General features: G+C 37.2%; 1 long non-coding RNA gene and 1 other non-coding gene across 2 annotated transcripts in view; both read right to left on the bottom strand.

The window, feature by feature from the left end:
* The window catches only part of LOC133228633 (uncharacterized), a 751016-nt gene that overhangs the window by 470712 nt on the left and 253363 nt on the right, over positions 1–26941 (bottom strand). The gene's annotated exons all lie outside the window — the stretch shown is intronic.
* On the bottom strand, positions 23591–23662 carry TRNAC-GCA (transfer RNA cysteine (anticodon GCA)). Its single transcript has one exon. It is a non-coding gene; the product is annotated as a tRNA-Cys (tRNA).

Below are 26941 nucleotides of genomic sequence, written 5' to 3'. Positions count from 1 at the left end.
GTACCAAGCCTAGTAGGGCATCCCTGGTGGCTCAGTGGTAAAGAACCTGTCCAACAATGCAAGAGACACAGGTTCAATCCTTGGGTTGGGAAGATCCACTAGAGAAGGGAATGACAACCCACTCCAGTATTCGTACCTGGGAAGTCCCATGGACAGAGGAGCCTGGCGGGCTACAGTCCATGGGATTGCAAAAGAGTTGGACATGACTTAATGACTAAACAACAACAACAAAACCCAGCTCATCATTTTACTTACTCTTACTGTATGTTAGGTTGGAAGTTAGGTAAGAGCAATGACTGGTGGCTTAGTTGAAAAAGATTCAAGCTGATCTCCACCCAAGACATGCCCCTATGCGGCACAGGAGAGCTAACAGGCATGCTATAAAATAGCCACAGAGGCATTTCCAACTCCTATGCAAGTGCCCTAGGTGCAGAGTAAATACAAACTAACCACAGGGATTTCTCCAACCCCAGCACATGCACCCTTGGTGCACTGCTATATCCTCAAGTGATCTTAGTCACCGGGGAACCCATTAAGGGTTCATAAATATTCTATGGGCTTCCCTGGTGGCTCAGATGGTAATGAACCTGCCTGCAATACAGGAGACCTGGCTTCAATCCCTGGGTCAGGAAGATGCCCTGGAGAAGAAAATGGCAAATGGCAACCTGCTCCAGTATTCTTGCCTGAAAAATTCCATGGACAAAGGAGCATACATACATTTATCTGATTATAACAGACTAAATTATGGGAAAGACATGCACAATAGACTCTGTTATGTAATTTGCAACTGTCAATCAAAACTGTCAGTCTAAACCTGTTGAGATGAATATGTAAAAGCCCTGTCCGGAAAATCCCAGTACCTCATCATTCCAGTACCAGTGCCTCTCTTGGGTTGGCACACCTCTCCCTTGAGGTGTTCTTTCTGTTCTTTCTTCAGTAAACTTATTTTTTGTCATAGATAAGACCTCAGATTCTTTTTTATGTCCTTACGAAGAACCAAGGCCCATGAGGAGGTGTCCTTTTCAACTCTCCCTATCCAATAACAGTGTATTTTTTCAAAATATAAAGTACTGAGACATACACACAGATTTTGTTTCCGTAGATCTGATGTGGGGATGGAGACTTTGAATTCCTATACAACTTCTCAGTACTTCTGATGACCAAACCAGCTTGACTGTCACAGTTAGCTCTTTCGCCTGGCTTCATCTCTTGAACTCAGCAAGTGCTTCATTACTAACTAACTGAAAGAGCAGAACTCAGTTAGAACCTTGCCTTTCAGGAATTGGGAAGGAGTGAACCTGCAGAGCGAAAACGAAAGCAAATATAAACATCGAGATACCTGAGGACTGGCACTTGCTCTATCACTGGGCTCATCTTCATCTGCCTCACTTATAAAATAACCTCTAATAACGCTTCAGACTCCAAAATTAAGTGTTTTCAAGAAATCATGTGGTTGAGTGTTTGCAATCGGTTATTAGGGGGCATGACCACTTACTTGATCCACGCAGTCAGGACATAAAAAGCAAGTTGGTCTTTAGTACTGTAGGCACAACGTACTCGAGGGGCCTTAACTGCTAAAATGCAGTCTACAGGTAACTGATGCGTAGAGTGCAAGAGCTTGCCCGTGAAACAGCTCCAGAGTTATTTTGCTACCATAATGTTCCAAAGGATCCCACATCAATGTAAAAACATATTTAATGCCAAGAGTTTATACTTTTCATGAGAAAAACAATTTTTTGAAGAGTTCTCTGGATCCACACTGAAAACCACTTATACCAATTGGAAACCTCCTGAGTCAATGCAAGAGCGTAGCTTCTTTCATTTGCAAGTTTCTGTAAAGAATATCAAGGGGGATCTGGCAGAAGAGGACTGCAGCCCTCCAGCACTCTTTCTATAAGAAAGGACAAGGCAGGGTGCACTGAAGCTGAAGCTGAATCAGCCTGTGGAGGGAGTGTCACACTGCCACCACAACCCTGCTTCAAGCAGTGATTATCTTTCAAGTTTTACTCCTTTGTTCAGTGTTTTGTGAACTTCCTCTATCAACAATACCAGGTGAGGTGCCTCTTACATTTTCCTTCTTCATGTAAACCAACAGTCCAGCCTCAAAATAGCTGTAGACTTTCCAAAAAGAACAACAAAACAAACTACTGAGCTGGGAGGATATGGTATATTACTCACCATTCCATTTTTAATTTTGCGTTCAAAGCACTTATTTTGTTTTCCTTCTTCATTTGCTTTGGATAAGCTATGCTTAAGCTTTTCCTCCCTCCTGCAGAATGGAAATATTTACAACAACATATCCATCCACTACAAAACAATTTAGTTGTCTCATGGAATCCAATATACTGGTATTTTACCAGCTCTTGATTAGTCTGTGACCCCTCCCCCACTCCCCAAACTGTTTTTTTTCACCAACTGTCTGATGAGTCCAACATGAGGTGCCTGCTCCACAGCTGTGTATTGATTTATGCATAACTATATATCTCATTTGGCTCCTTCTGGTGGAATTATTTTCTTCTACCTCCAATATCAGAGCAGACCATATCCCAGATTCTCTTTCTGCTCTTGCTACCAGCACATTCCTAATATTCACAGAACTAGAATTTGTCATGGGTCCAAATTGGCTTACCCATTCCTAATTATTTAAAAATACACTGTACTTTGAAATATGACATTCTACTGAATTATGAACCTTGCAAAACAGATGCTCAGAAAACATCTGATATTAAACTGTATTTTTCAATACTGCATTATGGTCTTCTGGGAAACAAATTTATAAGGATCATCTGGACGCAAAATGTGATTTTTAGGACTGGAACATTGAAAGCATTCAGCATATTTTTGGTATATGCACTATAAAAATTAACATCAAGAGCGCTCTCAGAACATACTGAATGCCATAAAATCAATCAGGGCTCTACGGTGTCGAAAAAGCTATACTAAAAATGCCCAAATTGTTCCTGATAATAAAAGTGACACTGTGTGCTTGTCTCAGATACCACTCTCAGCCCACTGACGGTTCACATATTCCTTGAAATCCTTGTGTGTTTTGTTTCAACCTTTTAAAGTATAAAGCACAAAAGAGCACACACAATTTGACATTTCCCAGTGCCTAACCTCATATCTGTCCCAACTCTGACTCCTTTGCAGATTATGTTTATATAAATAAAGGTGAGTCCAAGGTGTCTGGGCTCAACCCTGTAATTTCTCTTTCTGTAGTAGGAATGGATTCAGATTTTATGGGCTCTGATATTGATACTCTTTGGAGGATCATCTTTAAGAAAAGTAATTTAATGTTACAGATACCAAATTTAGTATATCAATGAGTATATATTTAGAATGGAGAAGGAAATGGCAACTCACTCCAGTATTCTTGCCTGGAGAATCCCAGGGACAGAGGAGCCTGCTGGGCTGCCGTCTGTGGGGTCACACAGAGTTGGACACGACTGAAGCGAGTTAGCAGCAGCAGCAGCATATATTTAGAAGGAGAAAAACTGAACAAATTATAAATGTTGAAAAGCTCAAAAACACTATAAGCAACACAAAATGAAACTAATTAACTGCCTAGTATACATCTATATCGGAGAAGGCAATGGCACCCCACTCCAGTACTCTTGCCTGGAAAATCCCATGGATGGAGGAGCCTGGTAGGCTGCAGTCCATGGGGTCTCGAAGAGTCGGACACGACTGAGAGACTTCACTTTCACTTTTCACTTTCATGCATTGGAGAAGGAAATGGCAACCCACTCCAGGGTTCTTGCCTGAAGAATCCCAGGGACGGCAGAGCCTGGTAGGAGGCCGTCTATGGGGTCGTACAGAGCCGGACATGACTGAAGTGACTTAGCAGCAGCATACATCTATATTTTTTATGTATCTGAGACAAGAACATACAGGACTTTTTAAATCATGGTATGATGTTTATAGGTTCTTTTGTACTTTTATGGAAGTGTTATTGTATTATTTAATTAACGGTTCTAAAAGTTTTTAAACTTTGTTTCCATAGAGAAGTCCCCACTGATAGTATTTACATACATAACAAATTGGGATGGGAGTAGTCAGGGAGAGACCCAGTTTTTAGAACAGTACCTGTAATTCTACCCATTTATTTTCCACTCAAAAAAAAACGAAAAATCACACTAAATGATAAAGATAAAATGTGGTCCTCTTTACCAGTGGTTATGAACTATAATCTTCTGTTTCATTGCTTCAATTAGATTTATTTCTCTTTGCATTGGCCAGAATTCTTGAACAATGTTATATAATTAGAGTGATTATAGAGAAACTTTGTCTTTATTTTAGTAGAGATGATTTTTAAGGAAGATGTCATAATTTTGCTTTAGAAAAACACTTATTTTTCTCATTAGAGGTGTATCTTTTCATTCTTAGATATCAAAGGACTTTGTCTTTTTGGATACAAAGGCTAAAATATTGTTAGTATCTTTGTAACGTGTCTTTCAACAATCATTTGCATACTATCATATGCCACATTTTGGCATCATTACACTATCATGAATATGATATATATGATAAATATATATTATCTATTATATATATGTATACTATCCTATATACATCATATACATGCTATAAGCAATTATCATGTACTCCTGTCAACCAGGCTCAGTGCTACACATGTTTACCACATTATGTCATTTAATATACTTATTTGATGGATTAAAGAGTATTTATTCTACTTTAGTACTTTCAAATTAGTTTAAATTGCATAAGGCATATGTTAATATGGTTTTCTTATAAAAATCTAAGTTATGTCAGATAAGCTCAAGCTTTCATTTCTTCTAAATTTCTCCCTCAATTCTTAATTAGTTCATAAGGTTATATATATTTTCTTTCTATATTCTTTCCATATATGTGTACATATAGCCATAAAACACAGTTTTATCATTGTGATTTTTTATATTCTACATAAATATTTTATAATCTATATGTTTTTTTTATAAAACTCTCTTTTATTCCCCAAATAATATATTTTTGAAATCTTTGTTTGATAATACATGTAAATATTCTTTATTATTTTTAATTGTTTCAAACCATTCAGTACATTAATCACAGCAGAGTTTATTGAGCCATGCCCCTTTTTAAGTAAAATGTAAGAAGGCAAAATAATTGTCTGAGAAGGCCTTACAAATAGCTGAGAAAAGGAGAGAAACTAAAAACAAAGGAAAGATATAACCAACTAAATACAAAGTTCTAAGGAACAGCAACAAGAGATAAAAAAAGCCTTCTTAAGGGAACAGTGCAAAGAAAAAGAGGAAAAAATAGAATGGGAAAGACTAGAGATCTCTTCAAGAAAACTGGAGATACCACAGGAACATTGCAGGGAAAGATGAGCACAATAAAGGATAGAAATTGTAAGGACCTAACAGAAGTAGAAGAGATTAAGAGGTGGCAAGAATACACAGAAGAACTGTACAAAAAATGGTCTTAATGACCTGGATAACCATGATGGTGGTCATTAACCTAGAGCCAGACATCCTGGACTATAAAGTCAAGTGGGCCTTAGGAAGCATCACTATGAATGAAGGTAGTGGAGGTGGTAGAATTCCAGCTGAGCTACTTCAGATCCTAAAAGATGACGCTGTGAAAGTGCTGCACTCAGTGCGCCAGCAAATCTGGAAAACTCAGCAGTGGCCGCATGAAAAGGACAGTTTTCATTCCATTCTCAAAGAAGAGCAATGCCACAGAATGTTCAAACTACCAGATAACTACATTCATTTCACATGCTAGCAAGGCAATGCTCAATCTTCAAGCTAGGATGCAATAGTGTGTGAAGCAAGAGATTCCAGATGCACAGGCTGGATTTAGAAAAGGCAGAGGAACCTTGTCACTTTGCTGACAAAGGTTTAGATAGTCAAAGCTAGGGTTTTTCCAGTAGTCATGTACGGAGGTGAGAGTTGGACCATAAGATGAGCTTCAGAGAATTGATGCTTTACAACTGTCATGCTGGAGAACACTCTTGAGAGTCCCTTGGACTCTAAGGAGATCAAACCAGTCAATCCTAAAGGAAATTAACTCTGAATATTCACTGGAAGAACTCACAGTGAAGCTGAAGCTTCCATATTTTGGCCACCTGATGGAAAGAGCTGACTCACAGGAAAAAAAAAAACAACCCTGATGCTGGGAAAGATTGAAAGCAGGAAGAGAAGGGGATGACAGAAGATGAGATGGTTGGATTGTATCACTAACTCAATGGACATGAGTTTGAGCAAGCTCCAAGAGATGATGAAGGACACGGAAGCCTGCAGGCTATAGTCCATAGGGTAGTAAAGAGTGGGACATGACTGAAGTGACATAGCATGTATGCATGCATAGTTTGATATAGTATTAGGTAGGTAGTTTCAATTATATTCAATGATATAGTATTAGTATAGTATAGCTTCAGGTGTACAGCAAAGTGAATCAGTTGGAGATATATACATATATATATATATATATCTCCACTTTTTTAAAATTTTATCATATCATTTATTACAGAGTGTTAAGTAGAGTTCCCTGTGCTATACAAAAGGTCCTTGTTAATTATCTATTTTATATATAGTAGTATGTATATGTCAATCACAATCTCCCAGTTTATCCCCCTCTCTCTTTATACTCTGGTAACCATAAGTTTGTTTTCTACATCTGTGGCTCTACTTCTGTTTTATAAATAAGTTCATTTTTACCCTTTAAATTGAATTGTTTGCCTTCAGTAAAATTTTGAACACTTGAAAAAAATGACACTGTAGAAACAATCACTTTAAAACAGTATTGATTATTAAAAACTACTACTAATCACTGGCATATTTATTGTAGCTATTCCACTCCTGGAATCTTACAAATTACTCAGACTGTTACAACTTTACCAGTTTCTGAGTTATTTCTTCCACGTAGTGTTGGAGTTTACAAGTTTTACTCGTTCTGCTTCCTTTATTAAACACCCTTAAATACCTTAAAAAGACTAGAACTTGAATGCCAATAAGTTAACTTTAACATTACTATAACTAAGAGAAATAAACTTCATTTGAGCATTTTGAAACTATAAAATAAATGGGAAAAAAAATGTTTTTCAAGTCTCAGTGGTGAGGATGAGGTGCTGTCTGGCAGAGAGAAGTACAACTAAAACCAATCAGTAATAAGAAGCAATTGGTAATCCTAGTGAAAAATCTTCTGAGATCATAGATCCATGATAAACTTTTCAAGACCAAGTCAAAAGGCCACTATTCATATCTATTTTGTTATTGACATCTTTAAATGAAATCAGTGTTACTATCGGTCAAGGACCAATTCAGTGAAATAGTCACTGAAGATACAAAGTAGATACCACTTATAATTCTGTAAAAGAAGGGAAACTGACACAAATATATTAAAGTCATACACATTTATATCAGCTTTTTAAAAATCAATTGTTCAAAGAAAAAAGATAGAAAGAAGGAAGGGAGGGAGAGAAGGAGAAAATAAGGAAAACATTTAGCTATCTTCCTATAATGCATATACATAAAGATACACTTTGAGATTTATTCACAAATGCAAGCTTAATAGTTGACCTACTTCAGCACTAAACATCTCTAAACCTCAGCCTTCTTTGCTATTAAATAGCCACAACAGACAAAAATATCTTCAGCTTACTTATAAATTTCATATATCTGATCAATATCTTTATACTGCATATCAAGAAGTCTCTAAATGTGAAAAATTGTCAAAATAAAAATTGACCATTGTTGATAAAAACTCTCAATTTTTATTGCTTTTTTTTCTTTATTGAGGAAAAAGAGTATCCACATCTGCAGTACCTTCACATAGAACATGCAACAAAATTATATTAAAAAACAGCCAAATCCTTCACAGAATTAGTGGTCTTTTCATTTATTTTTAATACTAAAAATGTAGTTTTATGCTCTCATTGATATTTAACACACATTCAGTCTCTAAACCAAACATGAAATTTGTCATTTGAAAATGTTTACTGACAAGTTATGCCTTTCTGAAAACTAATTCAGTTAATTAAACAGTATGTGACACAAGCGGGAAAATGAGAAATTTGCCTATATACAATGTGATTTTTGCAAAGAAATATTTAACAGCATATGATATAAAATAATTTTCCTATGTCACACACAATTACACGTTATCATTAATATTCCAAAGTAGAGACAGAGACCGGACATTTGCTGGATATAGACCCAGACTGCATGAATACTGATAGGTGTTGCCTGAGACAGACACTGTTTTTCATTCAGTACTTAACTGACATTGAGAATCTGACTCCTGATCTCATAATTAACTATCATCAACCAATGGAAAGTAAAAAGAGCTACCTTCAATTTGCTGCATCTTTGAAAACTGTCACTACTCAAATGATTCTCCAGTCAAGTAATGACTACTTCCATCTTCTGCTCATATGCAAATGTTTCTTAAGAATTTGACTCCGAAATATTGATATTTTTATCAAAGGTCATTTGTAGAAAGTATCAACTAGACTGATCTTTAAAAAAAGTATTTTTCTTTTAAGAAAATACATTATATAAACATCAAGTAAAAAATTTAGAGTTCCAGAAATCTTTAATGGAAAAACATAAGATGCTAAGATAATAAGAGTAATTAACATTAAAGGAAATCCAACCTGTTTCATCAACCTTTACTATAACAGAAGAAGGCAATCCCACACGGACCAGGGACACTGTTAACAGAATTCTCTAATTACCAGTCCCATATTCCCAATATGTGAACTACTCCCTTCAAGTCCACCTCTCCACCAAAGTCTCAATGTTCCTGTTACTCTCATCTAGAACAATATAAAGGAGTTAGTAGAAACAATAAATATTTGTTGACTTTAAGAAAGACTATAATGAACAAACTTCTGATATCCCTATTGTTCTTCAAGAGCTTTTTGAAAACAGCTAATATTGTAATTATTGAGGCAAGCTAATATTGTAATTATTGAGGCAATATGTAATACTGAGGCAAGAATTTTATGGTCTTAGAAACCACTTTCCATGACACTGACATTGCCCTGAACACCGCCTGCCTCTCCTACCATCATTCTCCTAGGAGACTCACTATCTCAGGCAAGGTACATCCTGCAACTTCTACCGTGAGGTAGGGAGACGATATCACAGAAATTTTTCCTGGTTTCTGAATCTCGTTAGCACTCTAGGAGAGGGTCTAGCCTCGCTGTTGGGTCTCTCCTAAGTAACTTAATAATATAAGTCATTTATTGAGCAGCTATCCCAAACCAAGAACTGTTTTACAACAGAACAAGAAGCTGGCCTCAACAAAATTGAGTAACATTGTCCAAAGTCCCAGAATTATTTGTAAATAGTGGGAAAAGATTTCAAATTCATCTCTGTTTGATTTAAAGCTAGAGTTTATCCTACCTGTGTCATGATGTATTTTACTTATTTCTTAATTAAATATATTAATACAAAGAGGGGAAAATTTTGGCTTTCAAAATAAAGTACATATGAACATGTTTCTGCATGGTCGTTGCTGTTCAGTCACTAAGTCATGTCAGAATCTTTGTGACCCCGTGGACTGTAGCCCACCAGGGTCCTCTGTCCATGGGATTTCCCAGGAAAGAATTCTGGAGTGGGTTACCATTTCCTTCTCCAGGGGATCTTTCTGACCCAGGAATCAAACTCATGTCTCCTGCTTGGCAGGCAGACTCTTTACCACTGAGCCACCTGAAATTGAACCCAGTTCTCCTGAATGGCAGGCAGATTCTTTAGTGTCTAAGCCACTAGGGAAGCCACTGTATAGTCATACTAAATGTCAAAAGATGAAGAAGTGAAAATGATTTTGAGTTATATTAAGAGAGATACTATAACTGTACATACTTACTTACTCTATACGACTTACTTCTTTGGTGGCTCAGATAGTAAAGAATCCACCTGTAATACAAGACACCAAAGTTTGATCCCTAGGTTGTGAAGATCCCCTGGAGAAGGGAATAGCCACCCACTCCAGTATTCTTGCCTGGAGAATTATATGAATAGAGGAGCCTGGAGGGCTACAGTTCATGGGGTTTCAAAAAGTCAGACACCACCAAGCATCTTAACACTAACTGTAACTATACATACTTATACACATATACATAAATATTGTTATGGTCATTATTTTATGTAAACCTGGATAAATTACAGTTTCTCAATAAACACTAACCTATACACTGTCACTAAGGTATTTGGTAGATGTGATTAAAGTTCATAACCAGTTACTAAGTAAGACTAGCCTCCATCATCTGGGTAGGCCTGATTCAATCACTGAAAGCTCTTGATTGCAGAGCTGAGGATTCCACAAAGAAGGTATTCCACTTATAAACTGCATGTTCAATTAAACCTGAGTTCCAGCCTGCCCTTCCTGATGGTCTGCACTAAGGATTTCTGACTTGCCTAGCCTGCCTTCACATCATTCAAGTCACTTCTCTTAATACAGTCCTCCTACTAGTTCTGTGTCCCTGGTTGAATCCCAACTGATTAGACAGACAGACAGATAGACAGATAGGTAGATAGCCAGACAGATACGGAGAGATCTTCTCAAAATATATCCTAATTCTTAATCTTGCCTTTGTAATAATTTACTTATAATCACCAATAGCTCTAAGGCAGAAACTAGCTAGCTGGTCACCAAACATTTCCTCCTCCTCCTGGACACACATACAGATCATATTTCCCAGTATCCTTTACAGTTGGGCATGGCCATATGGCTGAGTTCTGGCCAGTGGAATATGAGTAGAAGTGATTAATACTATTTCCAGATTTCCCTATACAAGCTAAAGTTTGCTAACCCCTTCTGTGGTAATTTCAGAAGTCAGATGTTGAAGATTATTGAGCCAATAAATAGAAAATGGTTACTGAATCAATGTTTTCACAAATGCTGCCTGCCACTCAGGATAGCCTGTTTGAAACTTTTGATTAGAATTTTGATTTTAAAAAATTATACTTACATTGTATTACATGTTGACATGTACTCACTGCTATATTTAACAAGGAATTAATTTATGCACAGGGAACTCTGCTCAGTATTTTGTAATAATCTAAATAGGAAAAGAATTTGAAAAAGAATAAGTACATGTATATGCATAACTAAATCACTTTGCTGTACACCTGAAACTAACACATTGTTAATCACCTATATTCCAATAAAAAATAAAAATTAATTAAATGCTTATGTTGCATTAAATTACTGAAATTATTTTATTAGTGTTTTACATAAATTCTGGTACCTTAACTAGCATAAGCACTTTCCATTTTTTTCCAAAATAAAATATTCCAGTTGAGTAACAACAAAAGCTTAAAATATCCATCACTATTATTTACTTCTACTGGCTGAATAGCATAGAGATAAATTCAATAGAATTTTATTCTATCTCATAACTTAACAAAAGTGTCAATAATTCCCAAAGAACTAAAACATTCTGAAATGTAACAGAAATAAGGAATGTTCAAATTATCTGTGTGTGTTTACGCTCAGTTGCTCAGTCATGTCCAACTCTTTGTGACTCCATAGACTATAGCCTGCCAGGCTCCTCTGTCCATAGAATTTTTCAAGCAAGAATACTGGAGCGGGTTGCCATTCCCTCCTCCAGGGGATCTTCCCAACCCAGGGATCAAACCCACATCTCTGGCATCTCCTGCATTGGCAGGCAGACTCTTTACCACTGTGCCACCTGGGAAGCCTCAAATTATCTAGATCATTGAAAATATATTGTTTTCTTCTACAGAATTACTTACAAAGCATTTTAATTAAAAAGCTTATGCATAAAAGAAAAATAATTCAACATACTTCAGATAGTTTACAATGTTAAGTCTGTTTGCTATCCTTATACGTTTCAACTTAACAAACCAAGATCTATTGCACCACAAAAGGATTAGAGATTTGCTAGTGGGAAAAAAAGTAATAAATTATGTAAAATTTTAATGGGAAAAAAATGCACTTCACAGTAATTTAGAGCTGTTCATATCTCTGACCCACCCTCCATGTGTATTTTGATAACAGCAATTCTATTTCTGCTGTGGCCCTGCCACCTTGTGTTCTCTTCCTAAGCACACAAGTAATTTTACCTTTTTTTTTTTTAAGTACAATGAAACATGTTATGAGAGCTCATGTGTCATGGATTTCAGATATTTTGCTTTAATAAAAATAAAACTCAGAATCACCTCTTGCCTTTGGCTGCATCTCTGTATGCACAAAGAAGTGGAAATTTAATGCAAGTGTCAAGACTCACATAATCCTGTTATTGAGGGGAAAAAATTAAAGATGAAATGATCCAGATTTGCTGTGCATACTGGGCACATTTTTCAGATAATTCTTCAACTCTCTACTTTTACTGGCTCCCATTGTCTTACTGTATAGTCTTTATAAAGTGCGTAGAAACTCAGGAGATAAGTTAACTCAGCACTCTTAAGATCTCTGACTCCAGACAATGTACTTTGGTGGAAAGCCAGGTTTTAAGTCCTTAGGGAAGGCTTTAGGGATAAAATGATAGAAAAGGAGACAGAAAAAAAGAAGTGTGAAAATCACTCATACAAAAAAGAGAGAGAGAGATGAGGAGAAATATTGGCTCTGATGACAAAAGGTGGATTCAATCAAATGTGTTCATAACCAGAGTGAGAGAAAATGAATTCAATTAGAGAATACAATGGGTCCAGTAGATGAGAGATGTTGATTTGAAGGAAATATTCTTAACATCTCTAAATCATCTCTAATTAATATAATATCGAAAAATCGATTAAAAAAAGAGAAGTTCATCAGGAAGCATTTTTAACTACCTGTAACAGATAAATTTCAAAAATTTAATGTAGCTATAAAGACAGATAAATTGATTTTTAAATACATAATTGATGTTGGAAGTTTCAGTGTTCACTGATCAAAAACACATCCACATAACATCTCTGCAACGTAACTATAAACCTTGATAGCAAATACAAATACTTTAACTGTCATGTGCAATTTAATCTCAGTGAAATACACATATTATTAACTCAGAAGAGTTGTATCTCTCTACAATAGAATCTGAAAACTAGCTAAATGCCAAACTTAGATTAAAACATATTTTTGTACCTTGGTGATAAACCAGAGTAAATATGTTTCTCATAATCCTTTAGTATTTAATTAACATATGATAACTGTCCTAATAAACCTAAATTAAATCCTTATTGGAAAGATAGCTTAAAATGCAACTGCAGCTTCTTTTATGTAAATTATAACTATTCACAAGGATCAAAACCCAATCTCAAATGCAAACTCTCTGAAGTGATTACATAGTTTGATTTCGGAGAATAGAAACTTGGAAACCAAAGGAAAGCGAAACTTGGAAGGAGGGGGGTGACATGCATCAATAATTTCTTTTTAAAATTTTTATTTTAAAATTTTGCTATGAATTCAACTGTATTCATTCAGATACTCAAATAGAATTTGGGATCTAAAATTGTTTATATGCTTTCCTCCTGCCTAGCAACCCAACTGCTTTTGACTGGCTCCCAGAAAATGTGCCATTTTTCCTTCTGTTTATTTCTCTGGTATATCAGCATTCATCTGTTTGAGTCTGCTTTAATGGAAGTCTTTGAGTATGCCATGCAACATTTTGCTGGGGGAAGGAAGTTTTCTGACTGACAATCATGTGTAGTAGACCAAGGCTGAGGGTTTGCAGGGGGAACCAAACATTAAGACTGTCTCTTGTCTGGGAGCTCTGAGAATGTTTATAGAATATTCTGTGTTAGGGAATGTCTGCAGGAAGGAAAGTCCCCAATAAGATTTGTTTGGAATTAGTCGTAACCTCCCTGTTTGAGGATATTGCACGATTTAAGGATGACATCAGGTGGGAATAAAAGACAGAAATAAGACCAAGAATGTGTTTTACTTTCTTTTCAGGCAGCCAAGAATAACTTGCTTTGTATGATCATGGAACCACTTCAGTAAAATGTTTAAATCTCAGGATTTTATGCATAATAAACCCACAGGAGCATTTAAGCCTCAAACAACCACCTTTCTGTAATCCAGCCACATAAATCACTACTCTACAAAGCATAGATTATGTGTCCCTGAAAAAATATGCTCAAATGAGTATTAACAGGTATGATATTCTACATATCATTTATTCTTTGGAATGGGTTTGGTAACTTGGGTACTAGAAACCCTCATAGAATATCAGAACTCTGTCACTGGTACCATACTGTAACACAGAATCTAATAAGCAGAACTGAATGGTTTGCATGATATGCCTTCTTTGATTCTTGGAAATGGATTTAAAACAGTAAAGTGACAAAAAGTCAACAGAAATTAACAAACTGTTTCAAAACAAATTAATTCATTGTTTATAAGGCCACTACTCAATAGAGAACAGAACCAATTATTTAATCAGTGCAATGTAACACTGGGGTTAAGATGGCCTGGCAACAGTAACATTTGTACTTTTACTTCCTTATTACTCAAAGAATCTCATCAGGTCTAATGAAGATATGTTACAGGCCAACATATATTATGAGACATAATTCAATAAATATTTCAGTTGAAGCCAATTCCTACCTTTCAAACAACTAACCCAGAGTAAACTGAAGTAGGATTTGAGATAAAATCAGCAGATTTCTTGCAATAATGTAGCCCAAGCCCTCTATACACAGAACATAATGTAATGATATGAAAGCACCTAACATTTCACAGGACTTAAGCCTCCTTCATGAGAAGGCATAGTTTAGAACAAATTTACCCCTTATACACCCAGTCAAACACCGAGTTTTAGAGAAATGGAGTAAATAAGACCAAGGTCAGGAATGGACGTAAGTTTTTCAAACACAGTGAGTTAGCCATAAAGAACCACACAAAAATCCCATGGCCATCTAAGAGACTGAAAGAGAACTCTACGGGAAGAAATAGCGAAAGCACAAAGGAAACTATGGAAAAAAACAAAGGTGGCCCAGAGCATGCGTTTTCCCTCCTAATCTGGGCTAGGCCCATGCCATTCCAGACCAATCTAGTTTGAGGTTATTTCTTATCTTTTTAATAACTGTTTCTTTGTTTCCAAAACTGCCTCAATCTTGTCTTGTCTCTTTTCCAAGGATGAAGGAGGAAATAGATGTCAAAGTATTTTCAGCTTTTTAGAATGACGGCTTTTAATAAGGAGCATTATTAATGGTGTTGCTTTATAATTCTATTGATTCTTTTAAGATTATCTTGAACATATCCATCTAACTGTAGCTCACAGAGTGGGAAAAAAAAGTGTCATGGGTTGGATAGCTTCTTTATGCTCAAGTCAATCTAACCCTCAAAATCAATTTAAGTCTTTCAGATAGTCACATCTTTATGCCAGCCATAATATCCTGACTGGAAAGTCACAGATGAAGCCGGATTTCTGTTTCCTTTTTTAAACTACTAGAATGCCAATTGATTCATAAAAATACAATGTTAGACAATCCACTTAGCCTAACTACTGCATTCTCCTTTCTCCCTGTAGTTCTCAGACCAAACCTAATGTCTGGAGCTTACTCCATGCTTCGCCCTTGAAGGTGTGACCCTTAAATAATTTCTCTCTCTCATTAGAGCTTAACACAAAGACTTTCAGGCCTACACTGTGTTTGGGAACCTGCATATTTCCCTGAGCAAATATATGTACTTGTATACCCCCTTGCTCCCATAAGCACAGGTTGGATACACACATAAATAGGAAAGAGGACTACACTGGACTCCAGGCCAGTCCAGCTCCCCATTCACACAGCCTTAACTACTCACTCTTGCCAGTTCCTGGAGAGAAATTTCCACATAATAAGGAGCCCCTTCTCTCACAGCACCCAAACTAGCACTAAGTCCACAGGGCAATATTCAAAACTCATTTCAGCCCTTACATTACTCCATTGTCTAAAATGCCCTCCTCCAACCCAGAAAACCAAACAAAGAACTCACAGTAAAAAAGAAACAAAAAAAGAATCAAACTATATTCATCCATTTCACTCTAACTTTATTCCTAAGAATGTGTTGGGAGGGGGGGTGGGGTGGTGGCGTAGGCTAGAGCAAAACATTCATGTCATTTATCACTACTCACGCACATTCATGAGGCTACCCTGGTGACTCAGATGGTGAAGAATCTTGCCTGCAATGCAGGAGACCCAGGTTCAATCCCTGGGTCAGGAAAACCCCCTGGAGAAGGGAATGACTACCCACTCCAGTATTCTTGCCTGGAGAATCCCATGGACAGAGGAACCTGGGGGCTATAATCCATGGGGTCCCAAAGAGTTGGACATGGCTGAATGACTAACACTTTCAAAACTTTCACACACATTGACAACTACTTTACTCTTTCTGCAGTTCACAGGCTTGGTTTCTTAAACACGGCATTAGAAAACATTTACATTTAAAAGCAAATTTCTTTAAAAGCTGTATCCATAAAATTTTTATTGCCTCCTAAGGAGCAGTCACAAAACTCCCAACAAGGACAGAGAGCAATCCCACTTCCTGAGTATGGTGGTTCTCTTAACTATTTGTTACTGACTTGAGATGTCCATTGTTGCTTTTTGATAAAGATTCTGTTAAATCAGTTCAGTTCAATTGCTCTGTCATGTCCAATTCTTTGCAACCCCATGGACTGCAGCATGCCAGACCTCCCTGTCCATCACCAACACCATAAGCTTGCTGAAACTCATGTCCATCAAGTCAGTGGTGCCATCCAACCATCTCATCCTCTGTCACCACCTTCTCCTCCTGCCTTCAATCCTTCCCAGCATCAGGGTCTTTTCCAATGACTCAGTTCTTCACATCAGGTGGCCAAAGTATTGCAATTTCAGCTTCAGCATCAGTCCTTTCAATGAATATTTAGGACCAATTTCCTTGAGGATTGACTGGATGGATCTCCTTGCAGTCCAATGGACTCTCAAGAGTCTTCTCCAACACCACAGTTCAAAAGTATCAATTCTTTGGCGCTCAACTTTCTTTATCATCCACATCTCACATCCATACATGACCACTGGAAAAACCATAGCTTTGACTAGATGGCGCTTTGTAGACAAGGTAATGTCTCTGCTTTTTAATATGCTGTCTAGTTTTCTCACAGCTTTTCTTCCAAGGAAAAAGCATCTTTTAATTTCATGGATGCAGTCATCATCTGCAGTGATTTTGGAGCCCCCAAAATATAAGTCTGTCATGGTTTCCATTGTTCCCCCAACTATTTGCCATGGAGTGATGGGACCAGATGCCATGATCTTCGTTTTTTGAATGTTGAGTTTTAAGCAAACTTTTTCATGCTCCTCTTTCACTTTCATAAAGAGGCTCTTTAGTTCTTTGCTTTCTGCCCTGAGGGTGGTGTCATTTGCATATCTTAGGTTATTGATATTTCTCTGGGCAATCTTGATTTCAGCTTGTGCTTCATGGAGCCTCACATTTCGCATGCTGTATTCTGCATATAAGTAAAACAAGCAGGGTGACAATATACAGCCGTGACATACAGCTTTCCCATTTTGGAACCAGTCCATTTTTCTATGTCCGGTTCTAACTGTTGCTTCTTGACCTGCATACACATGTCTCAGGAAGCAGGCCAGGTGGTCTGGTATTCCCTTCTTGTTAAGAATTTTCCACAGTTTGTGTGATCCACACAGTCAAAGGCTTTGGTGTAGTCAATAAGGCAGAAATAGACTTTTTATGGAACTCTCTTGCTTTTTCGATGATCCAACAGTTATTGGCAATTTGATCTCTGGTTTCTCTGCCTTTTCTAAATCCAGCTTGAACATTTGGAAGTTATTGTTTCACATGCTGTTGAAGCTTGACTTGGAGAATTTTGAGCATTACTTTGCTAGCGTGTGAGATGAGTGCTATTGTGTGGTAGTTTGAGCATTCTTTGTCATTGCCTTTCTTTGGGATTGGAATGAAAACTGATCTTTTCCAGTCCTGTGGCTACTGCTGTTTTCCAAATTTGCTGGCATATTGCGTGCAGCACTTTCATAGCATCATCTTTTAGGATTTGAAGTAGCTCAACTGGAATTCCGTCTCCTCCAAGTACCTTTGTTCCTAGTGATGCTTCCTAAGGCCCACTTGACTTTGCATTCCAGGATGTCTGTATCTAGATGAGTGGTCACACCATTGTGGTTATCTGGGTCATGAAGATCTTTTCTGTATAGTTCTTCTGTGTATTCCTGCCACCTTTTCTTAGTATCTTCTGCTTCTGTTAGGTTCCTACCATTTTTGTCTTTATTGTGCTGATCTTTGCATGACATGTTCCCTTGGTATCTCTAATTTTCTTGAAGAGATCTCTAGTCTTTCCCATTCTATTGTTTTCCTCTATATCTTTGCACTTATCACTGAAGAAGGCTTTCTTATCTCTCCTTGCTATACTTTGGAACTCTGCATTCATATGGGTCTATCTTTTCTTTTCTCCTTTGCCTTTTGCTTCTCTTCTTTTCTCAGCTATTTGTAAGACCTCCCCAGATAACCATTTTGCCTTTTTGCATTTATTTTTTGGTGGGATGGTCTTGATCACTGCCTCCTGTACAATGTGATGAACCTATATCCATAGTTCTTCAGGCTCTCTGTCTCTCAGATCTAATCCCTTGCATCTGTTTGTCCCTTCTACTGTATAATCATAAGCAATTTTATTTAAGTCATACCTGAATGGTCTGGTGGTTTTCCCTACTTTCTTCAATTTACATCTGAATTTTGCAATAAGAAGTTCATGATCTGAGCCACAGTCAGCTCCCAGTCTTATTTTTGATGACTATATAGAGCTTCTCCATCTTGGGTTGAAGATGAACTTGCAGGTCAGTTGGTGCCCAAAATGCTACTGGAGAAGAGTGGAAAAGTAACTCCAGAAAGAAGGAAGAGACAGAGCCAAAGCAAAAACAACACCCAGTTGTGGATATGACTGGTAATAGAAGTTAAGTCCGATGCTGTAAAAAACAATATTGCATAGGAACCTGGAATGTCAAGTCCATGAATCAAGGTAAATTGGAAGTGGTCAATAGGAGATGATAAGAGTGAACATCGACATTTTAGGGATCAGTGATGTAAAGTGAACTGGAATGGGCAAATTTAATTCTGATGACCATTATATCTACTACTGTGGGCAAGAATCCCTTAGAAGATATGGAATAGCCCTCAAGGTCAACAAAGGAGTCCTAAATGCAGTACTTGGGTACAACCTCAAAAATGACAGGATGATCTCTGTTTGTTTCCAAGGCAAACAATTCAATATCAAAGTACTCCAAGTCTATGCCCCAACCACTAATGTCAAGAAGCTGAACAGTTTTATGAAGACCTATAAGACTTCTAGAACTAACACCCAAAATAGATGTCCTTTTCATCATAGGGGACTGGAATGCAAAAGTAGGAATTCAAGAGTAATACCTGGAGTAACAGCCAAGTTTGGCCGGGGAGTACAAAATAAAGCAGGGCAAAACAGTATGCTTGTAGACAAAAATATCAATTCTTTATTTATTAAATATGCCCAGACATATATTATTTTAATGAGCAATGAGATTATATCCTAAAGAGACATTAAAGGTTTATTAGTTTTCATTTTTAAGGAAGATAAGAGATGATTGGAATCTAAAGATTGCTAGAAAAGAAGGAAAATTATGAATGTAAAGTGAAAACTAAGACAGAACTAGATACATGTTTTGAAAAGAAATGTTAAGAGACCTCACAAAAAGTGATAAAATAACAAAAAAGTGAAAAGGCATTTTCTCCCATTTTCAAGCATCCAATTATTGTATACGGTTAAAAATTCTTGATCATATAACCAAAATATCACAAGGTCTGAAACACAGTCTATTAGATCACTGAATGAGGCAGATGCAATTCTACTCTTAATACAAAATGTATTTCCGAATCATCACCTAACACCCTCTTTAATATCCCACACCCCTTTTTGTCCTACACTAGAGATATCTTACTTGAATGAAGTAATTTGATGCACTTCAAATGCAAAATCACTAACATATTAAGTTTGATTGCACTTCTAGCTTACCATATGACCCCAGCAAATTCTCCTTTAAAAAAAAGAAAAACTGTTTTATAGATTATATCCAAGAGTTTCATAGTATTTGATTTTTTTTTAATTTGCTATTTTTTAAATAATATAAGAGGAAACAAATCAATGTGTTGGAGAGCTATTTGGCTTGTCCATTCACAACTGCAGTGAATTTTTTTTGTTTGTTTGTTTCTTCATGATTCTATGTCAGCAGTGCTCAGAAAATTTGTAACCCAAGCAGACAGTCCCATTAGACTAAGAGATTTGTAGCTAAAACCAGCTGCATTATACTCATCCAAAAAATGAAGGTGGGAAATAATTTTAATCATTATGTCACTAGCACCTACCCAAACGCTTGAAATTAGTTGGCTGCTCAATAAATATGAAGGAAGAAAGGAAAGAAAGGAGGAGGGAGAGGAGAATAAAGGAAACAAGGGTAAGAAAAGGACTAATTTGACCCAACGAATTCAGCAACTCATTTATTTCAAGCTGTTTGGAGCATAAACACTATAAAATAAAAATAATTGACAGAAGAAATTATTAATACTTTGCTTCACAGGAAAATATTCATATTTGCTCAAATAAAAGTGTGCTCTACTTCTTTCTTTATATCTTGGTCATTAGCCATTGAATGGACGTTAACTATACTAAGAACCTAAAACCTGCGCGATCAACCTACATTTTGTCTGTGGCAGATCCTTAGTATGGGAATTCCAATCTTCCATTTCCTCATCTAAGCTTTTTTGTGCTATTACTAAAAGTCAGAATATATTATTTGAGTATGGCTTCTATTTGTTAGGATAATTTTAACTTTTATTACAAGATTACAACTACTGCACGTGTCCAAACCAAGGAAGTAGTGTGCAGGCAACAGCAGCACCTAGAAATTACAAGCAAATAAAGGATGTGCATCGTAAGTTAGTTTCTTTTGATTCTGTTCTACGTTCTATTTTTGGGTGCTGTACTGAAAAGATTCTAACATCTAAAATGTGGGTCCTTTCCTTTTCCACCAAATCTTAAATTTGTTCACCTGAATAGTGTGAATGAGTATAAAAGAACAGTTCACATGATGTCAATCTGCTAACCACTAGTCTTCTTTGGAACCCCACAGATAAATTCAAGTTATATTCTTAGGAAATCAATCCCACAGGTTTTAGATTTCCTCTGACTCGTTGCTCTTACTATCACCATATCCAAATTCTAACAGATTCTTTTTTTTCAGAATAGACAATTCTCCTTTTGTGAGACTGACCAGCAGTAGCAAATCACCAAGTCATTTTCCCACAGTCACTTGGAGCGCCTTGCTTTTCAGTGAAAGACTAATTAACATGAGCCAGTATGTTTCGTGCATCGTATTTAATGATGATACTTTGGCCTATCCAATCTTCTTTCATGCTAACACTACACCCTATTCCATAATTGCAATTTAGTCTTTTAGAGAGAGCTTCATCCAAAGCAGTTTGACACCATGAGAACAATTCCCTCTACTAATCCTAAAGGCAATAGTGAAATGTGAGGATCAATATTACTCATCTTTCAGAAAGTATCAGTCGATGCATAAAACCAAAAATATACTGAATATTTTGATTCAATTCGTACACTTATCAAGTAAGGCTTATCATCTAAACTTATCATATAAATAACCAGGATCTTGAGTTTCCTTGTGTTTGGGGGGTGGGGGGTGGGGGCGGTGTGCTATCAACAGCTGAATTCATGCCACATATCCCTCTTGCTCTTTTGTTTATAACTTCAGTACAGGCGAAGCAGCAACCACATTTGTTCTGCTTTATCATAGATGGTAGTAAAACCCAAAAAAAATAATAATAATTGAATGTATCTGTTTCCTGTTTGACAAAGCTGGCATTTTGCTTTCAGCACTCTTCACCGCATTAACGCCTCTCTCAATTAGGCAGTGAGAGAAGAGGGGATAATGCACACACTGCGCTCGGCATTTCAACAGCAGTGACTCTACTCAATTCCAGCAGAGCAGTTTGCCTTCTGATTTAATCCATCTTGTCAGCTGCTCATCATAAACTGTATAAGTATGTTGCATGTAGTTTACAGTTTACAGTTCTGCAATGGGAAAGACAACGTGTCTGCTAATGTATATTGCAAGAGCAAAGCTTGAAAACAATCTGCATGCCTTTAAAATTTTATTTAAAATCAGATGATTTATGCTTATTCTAATTGCCAAGATATGATAACTGATAAATTATATATATATATATATATATATATACATACATACACACACACACACACACACACACATACATACATACACAAACACAAATGGAGAAAGGAAGAAAATAAGAGACAGGGAGAGGAGAGGCGGGGAGAAAAAAGAAAAAGGTTAGTCATCTCTAAGTTTACTTATTGATACCTAAGCTTATCATAAAATGAGAACATGAGCAACAGATTTGTAAATCCCACACTTAGGATTTCCCACTGTATCTGAGAAAAGTCAATCTTGCCTAAACAAATTCTCAACTCTCATTACAGAGGTGAGAATGAAAAATGGCAAACGGTATTCCTTTCTCTCCATAAAATCATTTCTCCATCAGAGTAGCAATAAGACTAAAAACTTGAGACAACTGTCCTTTAATATGATATCTATTTTGAATATACTTGTCTTTCTGTTACAAAAGTTAAAGTAAACAGAAATCTACGATTCCTTGCACAAACTCATGATGAGGACCTATGCTTTCTACCCCTTAATCTCCATTCTAACTTACTGCATCTCTCACTAGGTTCCTTATATCTAACTTTTATCATGAATTTTAACCAATTGTTCTGTCCCATTAAAACGTTATTCTTTCCCTTCCCACTTAAACTTCTATTTTATCTCCAATCCTCTCCATTTTAATTTTCTCTGCCTTTCTACACAGAATAATGAAAAAAACTATCAGTTTCGTGGCACTCTGCATTAGGAGACAACAGTTGAATACTAGCTGCTCTTATCTTTCTTATTATATTTACTTAGGTGTTATGTGAGGATTTATACCAGAGTTACTCCTTAACACTATAGTGTAGGTCATTTGTAAAAAATAGATTCTTTATGAAATAAAGTCAAATTTAATTAACCTAACACTTTATAGCCATGAGAAGCCAAAAACAAAAGCAAGAAAATATTTCCTGTATTAATGACAAAGGATATCTTCCTAGCAAAACCCATCACTCAGCATGTGAGACAATGAAAGTAAAGAGATGTTTTGCATACTGCAACTCCAGGTATTCTCATGCACCTCAGTGGAAATGAAGTACTTTGGGATATGAAAACCAAAGATATGGGACTTTCCTGGTGGTCCAGCAGCTAAAATTCTGTACTTCCACTACTACGGGGTGTGCAGGTTTGATCCCTGTTGGGGAACTAGGATCCAGCATGCCACGCAATACAGCCAAAAAAAAAACCCCACAAGCAACCAAAACAAAGATATGGCATAGTCTCTGTTATCCTGAAGCCAGCAATTCAATGAGGAGATAAAATATACAACCAATAGGAATAGAAAGAAGGAAAGAAAGTGAAGTCACTCAGTCGTGTCCAACTCTTTGCAACCCCGTGGACTGTAGCCCGCCAGGCTCCTCTGTCCATGGGATTCTCCAGGCAAGAATACTGGAGTGGGTTGCCATTTCCTTCTCCAGGGGATCTTCCCAACCCAGGGATTGAACCTGGGTCTCCTGCATTGCAGGCAGATGCTTTATCCACTGAGCCACCAGGGAATCAAGACAATCCTTATGAAAAAAGACTTAGAATGAGAGATTGCGAGATGGAGCAAAAATAAACCCTGCACAGTGATTGTATCAGGTAAAAGAAATGAAAGAAAACACAGCAAACCTCCCTGTATCTTTCACCAAGAAAATTCAAATTGGAGGCAGAATTGGAGCCCTAGCAAACCCAGAAAATGAAAAACGCATAAGTGGTCTCCTTGTTTGAAGTTAAGCACTAGTGTGGGGATCAGTTCAATTCAGTTCAGTTGCTCAGTCATGTCCGACTCTTTGTGATCCCATGGACCGCTGTACACCAGGCCTCCCTGTCCATCACCAACTCCCGGAGTTTACCCAAACTCATGTCCATTTTGTTGGTGATGCCATCCAACCATCTCATCCTCTGTTGTCCCCTTCTCCCGCCTTCAATCTTTCCCAGCATCAAGGTCTTTTCAAATGAGTCAGCTCTTCGCATCAGGTGGCCAGAGGATTGGAGTTTCAGCTTGAACATCAGTCCTTCCAAAATATCGTAGGTGTTTGTGTCTAGGCAGGCACTATCCTAGCATTTGGGAACTTAGGCAGCACTTGACCTCAAGTTGTTTTCACATTATTTGGGAAGATGAACACCTAAAGAGACAATTTTAATATAAATGCTCACTGAGATATATGCAGAGACTGTGTAGGAGAATGTGGAAGGCCCCCTAAACCTCCAGGAAGTCTAGGGAAGTTTACTCTGAAGAGGAAAGGAAAGAAAGCTGAGGGGCACCACAGCCACATCCAAAAGATGTGGGCATTAAAACACATGAACGATGTCCAAAACGCCATCCCTTTGCCTACCTTCCTTCCCCTCTCTTCTCTTTCCCTCCCTTCCTTCTCTACCTCTCCCCTCACCCTCCACATCCCACTCCCCTGTCCCTCTCACCCATTTTATTCTCTTCCTGATTACAAAGCACCAGAGCAAGTGGCAAGGATCCCAGCTCTGCCCTTAACTCTGTCCTCTGGTGATATGTGTCTTGGCGGGTATGATGGCTTGGTGGGGACATCTTCCAGGAGGTTATTTACATGACAGTTTTGGAAAGAGTAAAGGAAAACTTGGGAAAAGACAAAATTTTGTGCATCGTGGATATTGATTACCTCACCAAGTCTATTGAATCTCTATCTGAGCTCAAGGGAGGAAAAAACTATAAGCCAAAATTCAAGGAGCATTTTCCAGAAAAACTGACACTCAGGAGCACATAAGAAATACCACTCTGGTGCCCAACTCACAACTAGAAGGCACTTCATTTACTCAAAAACAAGGGTATTAATCAACACCTATATGGTAGCTTCTTCAAAAAAGAAGAAAGAGTATTTTAAAGGTTATATTATTGTATCCTGAGAATTTTGCAAACCGGAGGTTTTTTTTTCCACCTGATGGATACTCTCTCTTGCTGTGACATTTCTGAAGCAAGGTTCTTCAACTTCTGCATTACTGGACCAGATGATTCTTCGTTGTGGGGTCTGGGCTGTGTACTGCAGTATGCTATGACACATTCTACAAAGGCTGCCCCCTGAAATGTCAGCAGCAAAGAGTTGTGACAGTCAAGAACGTCTTCAGACAAGGCCAAATGCCTCTGGAGGGCAAAATCATCCCAGTTGAGAACCGCTGTTCTATAGTAGTATGTAGTCCTTTGGTACTCTGATATCTGCTGTCCTATGTCACTGACTAGCTTTCCATGTATCTTTCTAACAAGCTGCCAGTGAAGATCACATAGTAGACACTCAATAAATACTCATTGACCAAAATGAATAAACCTTCTCAGCAACGCATGTTTTTCCTTTTCTTAAATTCTTTAAAGTTGAGACAACCACACGCTTTCCCATGTGGACCTCCCTCTGTGAGCAAACAGATCAAGCCAACAAACCAAAGGCAGAACTTGGCTCCAAGAAAGAAAATGTGTAGAATGGAGTTATTTATTAAGAACAATCCAATCTGAGAAACATCTTTAAAGATAATTTATCTTCCCTTCAGTTGCATCCATTTTCCTCCAGGGAAGCTTTAAAACTGTGTATAAATGTTTGTAAACTCTTGCTTTCTCCATGGTTACAAACTATGAGATCCTATTTATTTATACTGAGAGGTCAAGACTGAGGCTATTATCAACAAGAAATACACTAAGATAATGGTACTCTACCCATATTATTTAGGGCAAATATTTGTCAAAAATATAAATTGAAGCTCCCTTAAATGAGTCAGACCTTATATACCCGTCCTACAACTCTAAAAAAAAAAAAAAAATCTTAAAGGAAGGAAAAAACTGCAGGCAAAATAACTATGACAATATGAAGCTGGGCAGACTATGAAGTGAATCATGGGCAGAAAGGACTGCAAACATCAGGGAATGAGATACCCTGAATGGTATGCAGTGTCTGAGAAGAAAAGTCAAGCTTTGAAACCTGGTACTCAACAAATCAAGGTCTGACAAATGGCACACAAAGGAGGCTGGTATCATGTCCCTTGACTCAGTCTATGGCCCAAATGTTTTGCATTTGAAGGCATTTATGAGAAGCTGAATGAACTCTTGTGGTTGGCTCAGAAATGTCGGTGTCTTAAGGCCAGAATGCTTTCAACCTCATCATTTCCTAACTTGAAGACAGGAAACTGGAAAAGCTTCATGAAGTGTAAGGGAGACAGATTTCATGTTTAAATGTAACAGTATGTTTCTCAAAATATTTAAACGAGTTAGGGAATAAATCTCTTAACTAGAAAGTTAATAAACCAAATGCATGTGTTTTATCCATCTCAAAATCTACTGTAGTATTTTCCTTAAATACTTTATGGCTTTTTAAAAGGAGAGAAAACCAGAAAAGAAATGTCTTTTTTTTTTTTTTCTCTCTCATTCACACATGGTAGAAGTTTCCAGAGGGAGAGAGGGAAGAAAGGGGGCCTCACATTTACTGAGCATTTATTACATGATACTTACTGAATCTTTCAAAAGTACTATTTCATTTAATCAGAAAAATCCTGTGAGGTAAGTACTGATAATCCCATTATGTAGATGAAGGAACTGATGCCCAAACTATAGAGTTAGGAAGTACCAGAATTTGAACACCAAAATCTATGCTATATCCCTAAGTTACTAAAACAATGCCCCAAAATTTTTCCTGACTTTTTCTCAGAGAAGCCCAAAGTAGAAAACAAACAAACACAAAACAATCACCACTGTGTTAGACTCTGAAGATGATACATATCGAATTTTTTTTTAAGTGTGGCCTACAAAAACAATACTTTGTCAATATATTACATTCCTTCTC

Source organism: Bos javanicus, chromosome 17 (assembly GCF_032452875.1).
Source record: "Bos javanicus breed banteng chromosome 17, ARS-OSU_banteng_1.0, whole genome shotgun sequence".
In the NCBI taxonomy this organism is placed as follows: domain Eukaryota; kingdom Metazoa; phylum Chordata; class Mammalia; order Artiodactyla; family Bovidae; genus Bos; species Bos javanicus.
Note: the sequence above shows the minus strand (reverse complement) of the source record. Positions and strands in the feature narration are given on the sequence as shown.